General features: G+C 33.4%; 1 long non-coding RNA gene across 4 annotated transcripts; it reads right to left on the bottom strand.

The window, feature by feature from the left end:
* Positions 1–1267: 1267 nt before the first annotated feature.
* LOC126865298 (uncharacterized) lies at positions 1268–13308 on the bottom strand. Of its 4 annotated transcripts, XR_007689479.1 has the most exons (5): positions 13008–13291; positions 11033–11204; positions 9148–9384; positions 2346–2482; positions 1268–2244 (listed from the first exon to the last, which is right to left on the bottom strand). It is a non-coding gene; the product is annotated as an uncharacterized LOC126865298 (long non-coding RNA). The 4 variants fall into 4 exon arrangements; XR_007689480.1 differs by lacking the exons at positions 1268–2244; positions 2346–2482 and adding an exon at positions 5357–7834; XR_007689478.1 differs by lacking the exons at positions 1268–2244; positions 2346–2482 and adding an exon at positions 11275–11871 and having other exon boundaries at positions 8422–9384; positions 13008–13308.
* Positions 13309–17717: the final 4409 nt, after the last annotated feature.

The following is a 17717-nucleotide window of genomic DNA, read 5'->3' as shown; positions in this document are numbered from 1 at the left end:
AAAAAGATATATATTTAAATAATTTTAATATTAAGAAATTTTGTGACAGATAATTTACAGTTGATAATCTAATGAAATTTCATGCGCTTCTTCTTAAATGTAACTATTATAGAAGTTTGAAAATAGTAAACAACTGACAAAATTTGAAATTACTATTCAACTATTCAACTCGTTACCGTTTTATGCTAATCATTCATAGTACGAATCTTTTTCGAACATCGGTTTAAGAGTATAATGAAGCAAAATTTATCATAGCAATGATCGTTCATAAACATGAAATAAACATGATCGTTCGAACGAAGAGAGACCGTAAAAGAAAGAAGTTAAAATGAGAGCGATGACAGGGTCTAAAAATGATTAACCACCGCACGTTACACGGTACTAAACTAGACTGATGTTCATGGGGTGCGTGGTTCGAAAGATGGAGGTGCTCAGCATGGGTATTGAGACGTTCATTAGCGGCGGGTATGCTCTCAGCGTGAGGCAATAGGGACGATGGCGTTACGTGTGGTCATGCGAGAGAACGGGGAAGAGAACCACCATTGATGGTTGATGAAAGGTTGTCCCCTGTGGTGACTTTACGTACACATGGTATCGTTCCACCAAGTGATATTCAAGCTTGTTGAATCTTACCAAAGGTCAAGTTTATTTTCTCTTATATTACGTGCGACGTTTCTCTTTTTATTCTATAGTTTTGTCTTATTTGTAGATTGAGTACGTACAACTTTCATTATTCATATAAATCATGTTTGTTCGAATAATCGAATGATTTTCTTTTCGCATGACAAATAGTTATTTAGTTCGATCTGTTTATTAATATTAACAGTAAATAGAAATAAAAATATTTGAATAAGGATGTAATAATTCTTCGTTTCTGTTCCTCTTTCAGAATTCTTTTTTTATAAGAGGATACATAAAATTTTTCGTTAATCGATGTTCCAATGAAATCGATACTTTTATTAATCGCTGGTCTAATAATTAAGATACTGATATACTTGCAATTAACTTTTTTAACCACTTGGGTTGGAATTATTTACAGTCCACGACTGTACGAGCCACAGACGTCTATTCAATTTTTCAGTAATTAATGGAAGAAAATATTGAATAAAATAATAAAATTAAATGTTTATTGTTTTTGTTATTATAGTAGCATAAAAGCGAACATTTTATTACTTAGAATTAATCGTTCACATTACATAAGATAGAAATCCGTGGCCCACACAAATTATTTGAATAAATTGAAAGGAATACAAAATAAACAAAAGTCTACTATTTAAATAATAAAAGATATTTATTTAAGACAAATTATCACAATAAAAGAGTATTCATTCCATCGACATTTGAGTATCATTATCAAACAAATATGGTTTACTGAAATTCAACACTATATAATGTGTAAGTATTTATACTAGAAGAACAAATATGCATAGAAAAAAAGTTTAGATGCTTTAGTAGGTATTTCGGTAGGTATTTTTTTAGTGTTAAGGTATTTTTTCTGGCATTCGGAAATATGTAAGACCAGTAACTAAAGTACTCTAAAGTAAAAAGGTCATACCACGAGGGGGGCACGTCTGAATTAGCTATTACGTGCAAGAGACATTATTTCAAACCTAATTATTTAACCAGTTAATAATGATTATAATTGGATTTAATTTTAGTCTTTTTAATTTCACGCGATTGCTCTTTATGTCCAAGATTTTATTCCTCTATTTTTTGCTTTATTGTTGCATGTTATTTTGGAATCCTTCGCATTGACCGAAAATTTCGATTCTACTTGTCCACTATGGCATATACATATATCTTTTTCTGGGACTTAAGTACAAGAGTCTTTACTTTATCAAAGTTACAAGTCGACATTTCCTTATCAACGATCATTAAGTATGTCTTTCATTTATGCGGTTAATACGACGTTAAGCTGTACATTTTTGCGTGTTCATCGAACTTGATCCGGTGTTGTTTTGTCTGGGTGTTAAGCCGCGACACGTTGTCTGTTCGGTTTCCTCGTTGGTCGCACCGCATCGCTTCGAGTCGACTTGAGTCGCGTCGATCCCCGTTCGACTTGGTGGTTCATCCGTCTTCGTCCATAGTGGCTCGGTCTCTTTTTGCGGTTCCATCGGAGTCGTTGTGTGTTCGGTCGGTCGCTCCACATACCGGCGTCGAGGCATCATTAGCCGGCATTGTACTCGCAACACGCATACCCACTTGAGGTAAGAGTTACCGCGACACCCGCTGCGCCACGGAGATCTGCGATAGAGTTAATGATGCTGGGACCGCGGCGATTTAACAATAAGCCGCATTATTTACAGTCGGCTCTTGGCTCCATTACCACCGGTTGTCCGACTCACCTGGTCGTGCTTCGTGCTCCTTTCTTTTTTCCTTCTCATTCTTTCTCTCCTCCTCTCTTAGTCGTTTGTTCACCATCTATCTTTCCCATTCTCGCGGTCAGCCTCGTACGTCTTACGCGGCGGCTTGCATTACTTTACTGCAAATGCCCGAGGAGCAATATTAAACCTTTATAATCAGTCGGCACCTACGCCGCGTAAACATATTTATGTTCAAGCCTGTATACGTCTAGGTCATTATAGTACCGGATGGACCTCTGTATAGATATGCTTCCACATCCGACGAATTAAAATCCGGATATTCTAACTTTCAGCATTTTGCCGTTTTCAACATTTTCTTCTATTTCAGCCTTATATAACGCGTTACGTTAAAGGAACTCGTTTCATTTACAACGCAAATTATGTAATTGTAAGATACATATCATACACAAAAACTTTATTTATATCTCTTATTTCATATATATACATATACACAGATAAATTAAGTTGTTTCAAATAAATAAATTATGTAGTTATTATTAATAATATATACATATATGTATAATCTTTTGTATATATATATACAATATGTATGTATATATTTATTGTAATTGTATGTATATATATATACATACATACATGTATGTAATTGTATGTATATATATATTGTATATATATATACAATATGTATAATGGGATATGTATATTTATTGCTAGCATGAAGGTATATTAGAGCATAACATATTCAGAACTTATAATTTTTATTTTATTTATTGGCTTCGAAAAATATGGAAAATATATATGGTTACTTTAGTGAACGGCAGTCAGAATTTATAAAAAACAAAAAGGAAAATAAATAATCGAAAAATGCCATTACACTCACTCGTTTAATCGTTATTCTGTTAAATATTTATCCCTAATTGGGGTTTATGATAGAAAATAACATGTTAATAACACACTAATATTTAACTTTATATAAAGATACAGAGGAAAGGAATAATGTGAAAATCCTTGGAGTTTGGTATTTTTTATGGTTTTTAATTAATTATTTATTATATTTACGATTAGATCTTCACGTTATTTATTTATTTTTTGCTTTGCATCTCTTAATTTTACAAAATCTTTAAAAACAGTTCTAGGTAGTTCAATATTAATTCAAGTGTTACTTCAAGTTAATCAGTTAATGTAACTGTTCGTCTCAGTGTCTTGACTTGAATGACAAATTGTAAAATATCTTCAAATGTAGTGAAGGTAATTAAGAGAAATCAACGATAAGTTCTCCTTGAACGATTCATTATCTGTCAGCAATAATTGTTGGGCGGAGCATTTGTGAAAGTGGCAACTTTAAGGAAAGCCTCTGGGGGGCGCGGAAACACTCGAAGTGAAAGGGGCGTGTTGAAATCTTCAGGAAGAACGTAAATCTTATTGTTTTAACCTATATTATCGCTTCTTACAATTATCCATTATGAACTTCTGTAAACATTAAAAATATAATGCAAAACGTAGCTATTAACGTAGAGATTTTAAGTATTGTAGTTATCAATTTTGTATTTTAAAATATGTATTGTATTTTTTTTTATATAAAACAGAAAATTGTGACATCATGAATACCAATTTTCCGACGTGCACTTTGGGATATTTTAATAATCTTTTAACCTTTGTAGTATTATTTTATGAGAAATGTACAGGGCATGATGAAAGTCTACTATAAAATGAATTATTAATTGAATAAACATTCAGCAGGCGTTTTAAATGGAAGAAGCAAATTATTTAGTGTAAGCAGACTTATAGTACATACGAACTTAGTAAGAGCAACGGTGCGATAATAACTGTTGGGGTTTCAAGTTCAGTAAGGTTTAATTTTGGGTAAAGCTTGATAGTCGCTAAGGGAGGTTGCTCGTTACACCTTCAGCAAACCGGTGGCTAAAACGGTACACGCGACAACACACTTGGGAAATATGTGCCCGAGTTTCAATCAAAACCGCAATCCTAAGGATTTCTCGATTTCTCATTGTACCCATGTAACTCCGTCTATACCACTACAACTTTCCTTCCTTCCATGAAGTGAGATTAAATCGGAGTTATGCTCAATCAATTTTGTATCCTCTACATTAATCTAATTGACAGCCACGCAATTAAATTCTTTTTCCTGTTTTAAAAGTAAACAGTTCCATGAACATGTGTTGTTTCTAAAGAATAAGATAGTTAGATCGGGAAAATCATATAAAATTTCCCGTATAGGATAGACACAAGTCACTGAAGGCCCAGCAGCTGTTTCTGACAAAAACCATGCGGCATTACAGTGCTTGGAACAGCAACCATTGCTAACCGGATCTAAACTTATCTGTTAGCATTGGCATTTAAGATAAATCCATCTGAAGTCGCGCAGCGTGCAAAAGTATACTATAAATTTTAACTAATTACCAACAGGATCTCGTAAACACACGAAAACTTCTGACTTTTCATCGAAATTCTAAGAAGGTAGGAACTCGGTAATAGTTAATGAAAGCTAACCGTTTTTTCTAGAAGTTGCTATAAGATTTTTGTTGCGATTTAATCTTTCCGATAAATAGTATTAAAATGTAGTATTTAAATTTACGGACGTAGTCACGGTATATCACTACATTAAATGCATTTTAAATACTTTTTACTTTAAATATGATTGTTTCTTAACATGTTTTGTTTTTTAACATTATTTCATAGCAAAATGTGATAATTAGAAAAATTTAACAAGGATACGAGAGACAGATTGATGATTCATAATCCAAACTTTCTATGTAGAAAAAAATTAGTTTTTAATATTGTATCACTGTTTTTATTCGTTTCATACACAAATATCTCGAAATATTTGATTTTTGTGTAACTTACTAGAGAAATTAATATTTATTTTGAACCTAGAAATCGTTTTGTAAAACACATTTTTTATTGTTGTTTATGTTTCGTTTTCCCGCTTTCAAATATAAAAACAGAAAAAAGATGGTAAGATTATAATATCAGATAAAATTCCAGTTCGTTAAAAATATCGCAATCAAAAATTCTATTTCTTTTTTTTTTTTTTTAAGATATGTGCTATAACTGTTATATAATTATCTTATTCAATTTGTTTAAAAGGACGAAATATAGTGATTGTTTTTTTATTTAAATTCGAAGTCGATGCAGCAAGTGGAATAAATTTCCAATAAAATTATTTAAATTCTAATATTAAGCAAGTAACAGCAGGATGACTGGTGAATTTAATCGACACAAGAAATCTGACTCGACATCGCCAGCTATGACTTAGCTGGCAGACATTCGCTGGACAGATTAAAATACAGCCATTTGCTGGCGTCGAATTCGATTTAATAAATACGTTGCATCTGTCCCCTCCCTTAATGAATTCCTGATTTATCATCCATTAAGGTGTCAGGACGCGCTCGGGTTTCGTTGCTCGGCTCGGACTGGCGGAAATTTATGTGGATAGGTGTGATTAATGCGATGTTCGCGGAAACACACGGACATCTGTGTTAATGGTGACGGATGGCTGCGCTAATGGTGTCAGCCAGCGTCAGGCGTTCTCGTCGCGTTCTCCTCTGCTGACTATAGACTCCTGACCGGCTCTTTCGCTAGATTGAAACTACACTTACATCGCGTCCATCCACTTTCCTCGGGATTAGAAGATTTCACGGATTAATCACACGCTTCGTTGCATCGCTCCGTTACTTTGACAGTTCGTGCAGAGCTTTCGAGAACACTGTCAATCAAAGAAACTTTCTTCGATAATTTCAAACATATGTCTATGAAAAATACCAGGAAATAATGAATCAAAAGTTTTATAATACCCGTTTTTAGTAGTAATACGTACGTAACAGTATATATTTCGTTCGATAACACCTATCTATGAAATTCCTCTTTGTACAGCATTAACAATTACATGAATTAATCACGTATAATTATTCATTTGAATGTATGTATAAATTTAAATAGATAAAGCCCTTTTTCGAGTTACAGGGTTTAGGGTATAGTGTACGTATATAAGTGTTCAAACGTAAGTAAAGGTGTTGGAAGAAAGATCTATCTGATTTAATGCTTGGTGATTATGTTAGCGGCAAGTTGAGCTTACAATCATTGACATAGACAGTGGTTAATGGTAATTAATGTTAATGAGTGCTAGATTGGAGATTTCATTGATTAATTGCTTGTGTTCTGTTGTATCCGTTGAATAACATTAGACATATCTGAAAGTAATAAGTTAATTTGTCCGATGTTAAGTACAAGCCTATTACAAACAGCCAACGATCGTACGTGTAAAAATGAGTGATAATAGGAATCAATAGTACGTTAGTAACATATATAGATACACGTAGTTCGTGTTATAGTGCTGATAAACGAATCTAATCTATAATAAACTGAATGTTCGTCCATATATGACAATAACGACGCACCTAAAAGAAAAAAAATTGCAATATTTTATTACAGAAAACACGGAGCTATAATTTGAAACGTTCCTGACATTTGTCGATGCTTTTTGGTAGGAACGATTTCTTTTATAACTTTACGAATAGTAAGAGGTGTAGAAAGGAACATAACAAAGACATCGGAGTACATGGGAACGGAAGGTTGAACTGCGCAATAGGCGTAACAACGATCTTAAGAAAGAAAAAATTATATCTTCCGGGACATAGGATGGAAAAAGAAGTAAATTTCATAACACGTCAAAGTTGCTTCGCAACGAGGGGTGTCGAGAAAGTAAAAATAATTTTTCCAGGCAAGATATGCGATTACCAACGAGCTGAACGAAAACTACCCCGACATACACCGACACCGACACCGACACCGACACCGACACCGACACCGACACCGACACCGACATCGACATCGGATGGTCCTTGAATGGAAAGGGAAGGAAAGCTGCGGAACGCGTTGGGTAGGCAGGTAGGCAGGCAGGCAGGCAGATATTGAGCTCTATATTTCCATAAGCTGATATTTACGCGGCAATATACGCGGCCGTGCCCGCTACTTTATGGTCCTCGTAAATATAGCGGGCCGCCGGGAATTGGCTGGCAAGGCGGCCGCGTTCTCTCTCTCGTTTTCTATCCTGTCTCCCTATCACCCTCTCCCTTTCCCTCTCTTTCTTCCTGTCTCTTGGTCACTCTCTTTCTCTCTTTCTACATTCCCCATGCCTGCTTGCCTGCCCTCATCCGGCGCAAAGACATAAATCGCCGCCAATTGTAAATAATACGCGACATATGCTGATCTCCGTTTCTACGTACCAACGCCGCGGCGCGGTGCGGCACGATGTACGTACGCGCGTACAGCCGGCGTGTAGACGTTAAGAATTCAGCCCTGCAGAAGATCGGTAAATTCAGTTGCTGCCATCCAAGAAATGAGTACTTCATCCAATCGGCCACGTTACATCAACTTTGCGCTTTCTAATGTTTATACCTTTCAAAAATTGTTGCCCGCTATTTTTACCTTATTATCGTAGTCATAAAATTGGACAAGGTGCAGGAAAGCCTCTTGTCAGAAGAACCAATCTGCAGTTAAACGTTAAACGCTCTGAACCAAGCTGGTTTGACTTGGTATTTAAAATGTGCAATTACTGCGTACTAAGGTAATTGTTAGAACGCAAGAAAATTATTATAAAAGAATCGTATAACTTTAGAAGGTGTCACGGCGAAAACAAAAACTTGGTTTGTACATACGTACGTATATACGTTGAGATAAAAATTGGTGTTTGTATGCGAGTAGCATTTTTATGGAAATTTTGCCGGATCAGACGTACAACTCGATGTTGCAGCAATGTCAGATATGAAATTTTTCTATCTTTTACCCTCTACGACCAGGTGACATACAACCATAAGTTATAACCAAGATTAAAAAAAGCTGCAGTATAAGAATTAGTACGGTTCTTCTACGGATCGAGTGTCAGTAATATTAATGAAAGTTGACAGTGATCAAAAGTAACCAAAATGACAATCCGAAATGTCTCATCATCGACAATGGTTATCAGTGTCGCAAAAAAATTCTGTTGTTAACAACAGCTATCGGCAACTAAAAGAATTTCAATATTGATAATTGTTGTTAGTAACAAGAAAATGAATGGTTATTTAAAATCAGAATATCAAAAAATTAATATTCTTTAATCATTTAATTATCTGAAATATTTCTTTAAGGTTTAATGATCATTGTCTTCCATTTAAACAAAAATTACTTTCTTCTCAATGACCTTTCTCATAAAATTTTTACAAATAACTGTTATTTTTGGTTCCTGCATATTGCCGTGGTGTTGAAAGCATTTGGATTTCACGTACATACCATAACGGTATATGTTCCCCACTTTCCCCACGCGATCGTATACTCTAAGCACAAGCGAATGCACACCTTCGAGGATGATGGATGACACTGCATCTGTGTTCAGATACAATCCGATCGCTTCTATGTACCAATACATTTCCAAAACGTAGCATATATTTTATTTTATATGTAGATAAGTCATACAGATATTTATGACAAGATAACTTAATAAAAAAGATTAACTTTTTGATATGAAAGTGGCTTGCAGAAAACAAATATTTTAATTCTTTATTTTAGTATCTAATATTTTAATGGAATATCTTGATAGAGTTGGATGATAGGGTTTTAAAACTGTAAACACTTTCTATATGTTATACTTGTAAGATAATTTCATTTATCTACGTTCCTAAAATATTACTTGTTATTTGTGAGATAGTAGAAATTCTTTTGATTCGATCTCCTATTTTTCTTACGCGATAACATCTTCGATACAACACGATGTAATCTTTTTAGATCGGCCAAAGTAGACTTAGATCACGCTGTAAGATCTTACTTGTAGTCTGACTTTGGTTGGCAGCCGGTGATTATCCGTGAAGTGGAAAGGGGCTGATAGATGGGGGTGCTTCCCGTCGATATGCTCTACCACACGCTACTACTTTATCATCCCTCGGCACCCGACCGTCCATCATTCGCAATCACTTCCTTGCGCATTTACTCTCCGTGAGGTGAGGCGATCAATTCAAATTTCGTTTCGCTGCACATCTTCCAAGTTGCAACCATTTTCAATTTTCTGAAAGCTCCTTGACAATCAGAATCACGTAACATCCTTATTGAAATCTAACAATAATTATTGAAGTTTAGATTTACAATACTCAAATGAAACGTACGTTTGCAAAATATATGTACAATTTTGAAAATAATGTTTACAAGATTGATACAACTGTCATATTTATAATCTACATAAAGATTTGATTGTTATAATGATTTATGTAAACAAACTATTTTTGGATAACTAATGCAAATAAAGTTGATCATATACAGAGTGAGACATAGAAATCTGACGAATAATTTAATAAACGAATGACGAATAAATCTAACAAATTTTTGAGGTTTAGATTTGTTTTCGTTAAAGGATGCAGAGAATTGTGTAGCAGTAGTTATAAATAAAATATATTTTGTAGTAGTCTACCTATGAAACGATATAGATGTTTTAAATCAATACGCATATTTTATTAGCATATGAAGAAACTTAGAGCATATATACGTTATATTGTCCATATTTCAACTTTTATCTTATATATTTTTGAAACTTTGAATATATAAATACTTATTTATAATGTTTAGTTCAGTAGTTTTACTATTAAATTTTATACATGGTGTTCTTAACTAAAATATGCTAAGACAAATGAAATTCATTTACATCAGATTGATAAATTCTGACTGCGTTGGTGACGTCTCTGTGGGAAATTATGTATATCGCTGCTAACTGACACATTAATTAACTCGGATCATTTTCTATGCTATTATTTCCTCTATTTAAGACTTCTGACACGTAAAGTGTTGTTTCAGAAATAGATACGATGTAACTTTTACGTTTGATACCTTTATAGATTTATTCACTGCATAGTTTTGTTTAAGTATCTTCTTTATATAAGAAAGTTAAGAATAGATTAAACACTATTACTACTATTATTATTAAGCTTACAAAGAAGTATTTATATTGCAGCTTACATAAGTATCTTCTCTCTGATATATTTAAATCATTACAGTTAACATGATGCAGTAATAACATTAAAATGTAGCTAATTAAGTAAGAGAAACGTATTGCGATAATTTACTGAGGGTAAATATATAAGTATTTTATTAATAATTTATTTTAATTCTTTAACATATGCAATAAAGTCGCAAAGATAAAAACATATCCGTGTATATTTCAATTTTCCATGGAATATAATTTTACTATTAGTTGCTAAATTATATAAATACTTTCTTTAAATAATATGCACTTAAAGACATATTACTTAATAATTATATAGATATTAGCGTCAAACATTAAGAGAAAGAAGCAATATGTTAAATATTAACATATGTTAAATAATAAAATATAATAATTAAATAATAATATAATAATAAATAAAATATAATAATTATCTTATGTTGAATTGCTGTAATTGATAACTATTTGATATTTCGTAAACAATGTAATCAGTTGTAATCAATTTTTATACAAATAAACAAGCATGCATTAATAATAATAATTAATAAAATATCAATTACTTATCAATAGTAATATATGTTAACAGTTAAAATTATATTGTTAACAGTAATGAATATACATATATATAAATGTAATCAATGTTTTACTTCTTCTTTAAAGAAACCTCAATTTGTTGGTTCGGAGAAATGATTAAATGATAATTTGAAATCTTTCAACAAACCTGATTCGTCAAGCTTTTGTAAAAGGCAATACCATTCTTCGACAAATCAAGCATCATTTATCTCACAGTTTCTTGTCTTCTTTCTACTCCATTTACCGTTACGTCCGGAACATTAATTTCCTCTTATAGCCGCGAAGAGTCGTGTTTATCATTAGTTCCCCGCCACTTAGTCCTGGAAAATGTACATATATAAGGCTTCCTCTGACAGCAGGTTATACCTATATCGTAAGTGTAAAGCCTACATGGTACATAATAATTTTGAGCCTGGAAACCAAATGATCGAAAAAAGCGCGCAGCTGCTTGCCATAATTTCATCGAGTAAAGTATCTTCAAACGTTGCAATAACTGTCAAGAGGGGACATGGTGGAAAGCCTGATATAAGAGGTATAAGAGGTACGTCTGTTTCGATTTGTCTTGAAAATCTCTTGTTTTTATAAAAAAGTGTATAAGTAATTACCAATTTTTCAGTTACAATTAATTCGATTTCTTTTTCTACTACGTATTATAGTAACTGCAAATGGTAAATGCAAAGCTTTAAAGTATTATGGTTTGTAATATTCCTGAAGATATATAAAATATACTTATATTGTTTTAAACTTATGGTCGAACGGTGATTTATATATATAAATGTTTTGCTTGCATGTTTTTATAGTATACCACTACAAATTGTTAGATCGTTGTAAATCTTATGGTTGCTAAGGATGACAATTTATTATGCTACATGCTACATATTTCTAGTCTTCGCTATACTTCCTGTCAGATTTTCTTTCCCTTTTCAACTTAGTTGATACGTGACCTCGTGGTGTATTAACGGTACTAAATAAATTCCACGATATAATCTACGGCAAGCCAAAGTTAATAACCCAGAGAGTTTACGATGAAGTACATCGTTAGCTTAATTTTATTCGCTGTAAGTAACGATGCGTGACTGGCTGATGGTTAGAGTTAGAAACGAGAATGTATTTAGTTGACACAGAAGTATCTAGATACATAATAGAATTTATTTCCTCCTTTGTCTTATTTAATACCGATGGTGAGCGCCAATTAATTTAAAAATAACGAGGAATAATGTAATGCAATATGTTAGCAGTTTTGTGCGTGACCTGTTGAAACTCCTTGCGTTGACTAAAATTTTTAATTTTACGTTTTATTATTGTCCTGTGTTCAATTTTACTTGCGACTACTTTCAAATGTTATAGTCATGTGAATATCTTTCGCAACATAGTTTTTGGAAGAAAATGAAATTCAATTACTATGGCAAATTATGTCTCAGCTCACTTCCTGTACATTAATTAACGGAAAATGTTCAAATTCATGTTTCTTCTTCGTAAATACAATTAATCTAATTGTCTCAAATTATACAGGGTGTCACAGGAATCGTATGATTGGTAATAAGGTGATTCTACGTGAAGAAATAAGTCAAAAATATGGAATAGAATTTTTCGCTTTCGATAAAATCGAGTTTGTAGTCAAATAGACTTAAACTTGGCTAATTCTGAATTGAACAGAAATAAATAATAGACAATAATGTAGAATTTGTGAGATGTTGTGTATTTGATAAAAATAAATTTGAGAACTTATCGTGCCTGCATACCAGGGCAGTTCTCAATCGAAATGTGTAAGCTTTATTTTCTTATAAATGAAGCCCTAAACAGAGAAATTTGTTTCAAACTCGATTTTCTCGAAAATGAAGCGAGGTGTGAAAATATTTTATTCTATATTCTGAACTTGTTTTTTCACGTACAATTATGCCTGTTAAACACCCTGCATATATTACGTGTATTTTTAAAAGTAAGCGAACTAAATATGAAATCGTGACTCTAGTCTTCAAATATAATTTAAATATATAGTATTCGGAAACGCGTACTTCCTAATGAAAGTAATAAATATTGTACATCTACAACGATATGAATTATCATTAAATAATGAAAGTATGCTGCATCGCATCCGTTTGAATGGTTGAAACGATGCGTACGGTTGCCTCGAAGGAAGGCAGCTGGTAATCCCTTGGAATAAACGTAGTAGCCGATAGCTGGATATGCCGCAACACTTTTCGTCCGCGTGGAAGATATTTTCGTGGTGCTCTAACGATGTGTCACGAGATCTACGAGGCTGTTTGTCGGTGAGCACAAAAATAGGCCTCACTCTGCACTCACTTCATCACTCGAACGAGCCGCGATAGCAGCAATGCGCCTCCCCTTCTTCTTGTCGTTAGACAGAACGGATGCTCGACGACTGGTTGGCTGAAAATGTTGGCGACGTCGTGCATGCCATTAGCCCGGCGTCGCGACGTTACCGTCGGATTAACCTCAGCCGAGGGTTACGCACGTGAACTTTGCGATTTCATCGAAGCTATGCGTTTTCAAAATTTTATGGTATCTTGGCGTCGCGTCGTTAGGTTCTCGCTATTTGACTACAGGAATGTTTCTCGCGGATAGATACGTCTGTGTATTTTATTTACTGATTCACTACAATTGATGTCAAGTTTTTTTATATGTATACATATATTATCATGTTTAGAATTTATACTTAATTTTCGGTTATCATTGAATTCGTATAAAGTTCCGAAATATTATATACGTATTATAATAAATAACGAGCTAAAAGGATAACCATTTATTTTATTACATGTCTATCTAGTAGCAAAGAATTTCTGTAGGACGCTATACGAGTACGTTATTCGAACCGGTAGAATCGTTTTACATTGGTGATATTTGTTAAATCGTATGTATAAATGTCGTAATTATTCAATCTTTTGAGTCACAGCTTGGAACGATGATAAATGTCACTGGATGCCGAATAAGCGAACCAGCGACGAAGATCTAGCGCTAACTATATTCACCTTGTCAAGTCATTCTGACTTAGTAAACACCACGACAAGTAATGCCCAAGATTTTACGGTGACTTGACTTACGACAGAAGCGGCTGTTTATCACGGTGTCAGAGTGACGCTCGTGCCGTTCAAGACGATAAAACGAATGAGCTATGCGAGGAACACTCTGAGAAATGGTGTGCCGCTTTCGAGGACCTTTTGTTGCGACACTGATTTTAAATTAGAATTTATAGGGTGCCTGAAAACGTTTCGACGAGGCCACTGTATTTACTTGGAGAATCCGTTTATCAAGATAATCTCTTAGCTCTCTGCTTTCGTCAACCAAACGATATGTATAATGCTTTTCAGTATACTGTAAAGATACATTATTACCTTTTTTATCGAATAGATAATAGGGATAATCGTTGTAGAACAACAGAGACAACGGAAATGTTAATGTGATCAACGTTAATATGTATTTTATAGCAGTTAAACTCTGCAGAATGTCAAATATTAATATGTTTCGAGGTATGTTCGATGCAAAATGTGAATTCCGTGATGTATTCATTTTATCGATTACGTTCTATCGTTTTTGATAGGTAATTTCTGTAAAAGAACTATTCTCTGCTAGATATAAATAAATCTTAATTCAATTATTCAACGCGTTTTCCAGAGTTTTGCTATTCAGCGCGAGCTCTGAATAGAATTTACGGAGCCGTTGCGTTGGAGCTTTATTTTTGTCCACGCATATCACTCGACGATAACACAACGATCGAAACAACTGGCAGCCGTTTGGCAGCGATTTGGGTCGTGAAAATTTCAATCATGCTACACATTAGGGGCATTCAAATCATCCAGATCAGTCGTCAACGTGTTTTAAGCCGCGCATCAATCTGTTCGGTTCAATCGAGGTGCGTCGCGATGAAAAGACGAATGCTTACGCGGATAGGTGCTTTGGCGATCCGCCAACCTATGATCACTACGTTTATTCCGGCCAACTGGTTTGTGCAACGCATCGTATCGAGGATCCGCTTTAGTCGCAGCTAGCATACGTCTCCGGCTTTTATTCTCAAACGGTTTCAGGTTTATATGTATCGTATAAAAGCTGGTTGCGTCTCAAACGAATCGTTTCTAACAAAGCGCATTTCGCATTATACCCATCGATTTGATTTGTACTAGTACGATCAGTGAAAATCCGATCGCTTCCTTTCGTCTGTATTTAATGTTGCAGTCTAGTGTATTACATGTCGATGAACATTGGGAAAGTAATATATTTCGAAATATCGTGATTAAAATAATTATAATAGAGATTAATATAATAAATAATTATTATAATACTATAATTAATGTATTATCAAATTGATAAAATGTGAAAATGAGCCACATTTTTACAATTATGTAATTGTTATATTAGAAAGATCGAGTGGGTATTTCGATTTCAGAGACCAATAATGCACTTAATTCAAAATTGACAACCTTGTAGTTGTGCTATTATTCTTTCGGCCCGCGATGTGTATTGTACATTGTATATGAAAGGTAATTATTACAAAGCACAACGTTTAATACTCTGTAAAACAATATTTAGCTGTGCGGAGAAAACAGCGAATGTACAAAATGTAGAGCTTCCGAAAATCCGTATCACTTATTTTAAAAATAATTAAAACAATATGAGAGGAATTTGAATGTTGAAAAACTGACGGATTTGTCTTCCTTTGAATATCGACAAAGTAATTTCAAGCTATCTTTTGTTACCACGTAATTCTACTGGTCATGGTGAAATATGAGATGAAATTTGTAGGACGTATTAATGTAAACGACCTAAATATGACAGTTAACTGTTTATAGGACACAATAAATAATGGTCATTTGTTAACGCGACAACATGAACATTATATGCAAGGATCGATGTTCAGTTAGCTTAGCGTTCATTTCTCTCCATTAATCACATTCATGAAATCCAAGTGTGCCTATGTAATGGCCTATTAATAGGATATAATAGCCATTACGTTCGCTGACATGCCACTTATTGTCGGCGACTGAGTAATGCATTGATGTAGAATGTAGAATCAAACAGTTCGAAGTATCACTTTTGTATATTATTGATAAAAAATGCGCTATTACGAAGTTATGAATAATACAGTAGGAATGTATGCAGGTCATTAACAATAAGATTAAATTAAAAATGAACTGACACACTTTATACTTTCCGATTGCAGCAAGATACTGGTAAATATTCACAAAAAGGGAGCCACCTCCGATTTCGATAATTTTTTGATATGGTCAAGGTCATTACTATGTTAAAGTTATTACCAAAAAAGTTTTATGATAAAATTATTTTAATATCTACTAACTAAAGAAACACACTAAATATACATACACACACATACCACATACGAAATACAAACCCGACTGTGCACATATTTGTATTATTCCAATACCCACGACTCACTATTCATTTAAAGTGCGATAAAATGGCGCTAAAAAATCGTACATTAACTTTTGAGAGGTCGTTGTAAAATGGAAACTTCCCTTTAAAAGGTCATCTTTATACGAATCCCAAAAATAATTTTTTAAATTCCGTAGAATTGTTTGAATTTGTAAAACTTGAAAAGAGGGAAAGTAACTTCAGTTTCCTACTTCGTATTGCAGCAGAAAAGGATCTTTGGAAAAACTAAGTTGAAAGGTGTTAAACTAGAGGCTTCATCCTTTAAAATGAACCTAAGTAGAAAGTCGTACGATTTTTTTTCACGAAGTTACAGCAGTTTAAATATGGACGATTTTTCGGTCAAAATTTAGTAGTCCTTTAATTTTATGACGTAATGTATAAACTGTTTATCCCCTGACAAATTCAGACAAATGAAATTCTATTATATTATGATATCAAAGAATGTAAATGTAAGCAATACGTAAGTAATATGCAAGTATATACTTTGCAATACTGAATATACAATATTACTTAAATTAATGATTCTTGTCATAAATGGCCTAGCATCCTATTAAGAACATATGATTTCGGTTGAGAAAACAAAGTTAATTTGCGTATAGTCTGTAGCGTGCTGTACGGGATCATCTATCAGAACCCTAACCATACTAAATTGTGTACTCTTTGAAACTATTTCTGAAAGATATTTCATCAATAGATTCATAGATCATCGAGGAGACTGAGTCAGATAGGACATCTGTATAATTAATAGTCAATTCTAAGTTTCTAATCATTGGATATAGACAAGCATCTGTCACTCTGTATTATCACGGAAACGACATAGAACACGACAAGGTGCGACATGAATTTATGTTTATGAAGTACTCAACGTATAATTTTCGAAACAAAATTCATATAAATGACGCAAGTAAAATATTAATGAAACGAGAACGAATAGGTAATATCGATTAGTTTATAGATTAGGTAAAATATTTAAATATTTAAATCGACACATACCGGGTGCGTTACGTAATTGGACAAGGTTATATCTCGAAATCGTTAAGAGATGGAAAAAAGTTGCAGAGGGAAAAATTGAGTGATATGATAAGATCTATAATTTTGCAGGTATTCATTTTTTTAATATGCAACGATGCACAGAATGGAAAGTACAATTGCTCTCTTTTCTTTATATGGGACTCTATAAGTTTCTGTTAATCATTAGATGAATTTTTCAATTTCCTACGAAAAAGTATTAAAGATACTTCAATTTTAAATTTGTAAAATTTTGGTATATAGATAACTTAAAACATATAAGAAACAAGCATATTTGCTTTATCTTTTATGCACTAAATTTGATGAAATTGAAATTTAAATATGTTTTGAGCCAAGCAGTTTTCGACTCAAGTACCTCAATACATTTTTGTAGAGAATTAAGAAATGTATCAAATAGT

This window comes from Bombus huntii, chromosome 4 (assembly GCF_024542735.1).
Source record: "Bombus huntii isolate Logan2020A chromosome 4, iyBomHunt1.1, whole genome shotgun sequence".
Classification (NCBI taxonomy): Eukaryota; Metazoa; Arthropoda; class Insecta; order Hymenoptera; family Apidae; genus Bombus; species Bombus huntii.
The sequence above is the reverse complement of the archived record's forward strand: the minus strand, read 5'-3'. Positions and strand labels throughout refer to the sequence as shown.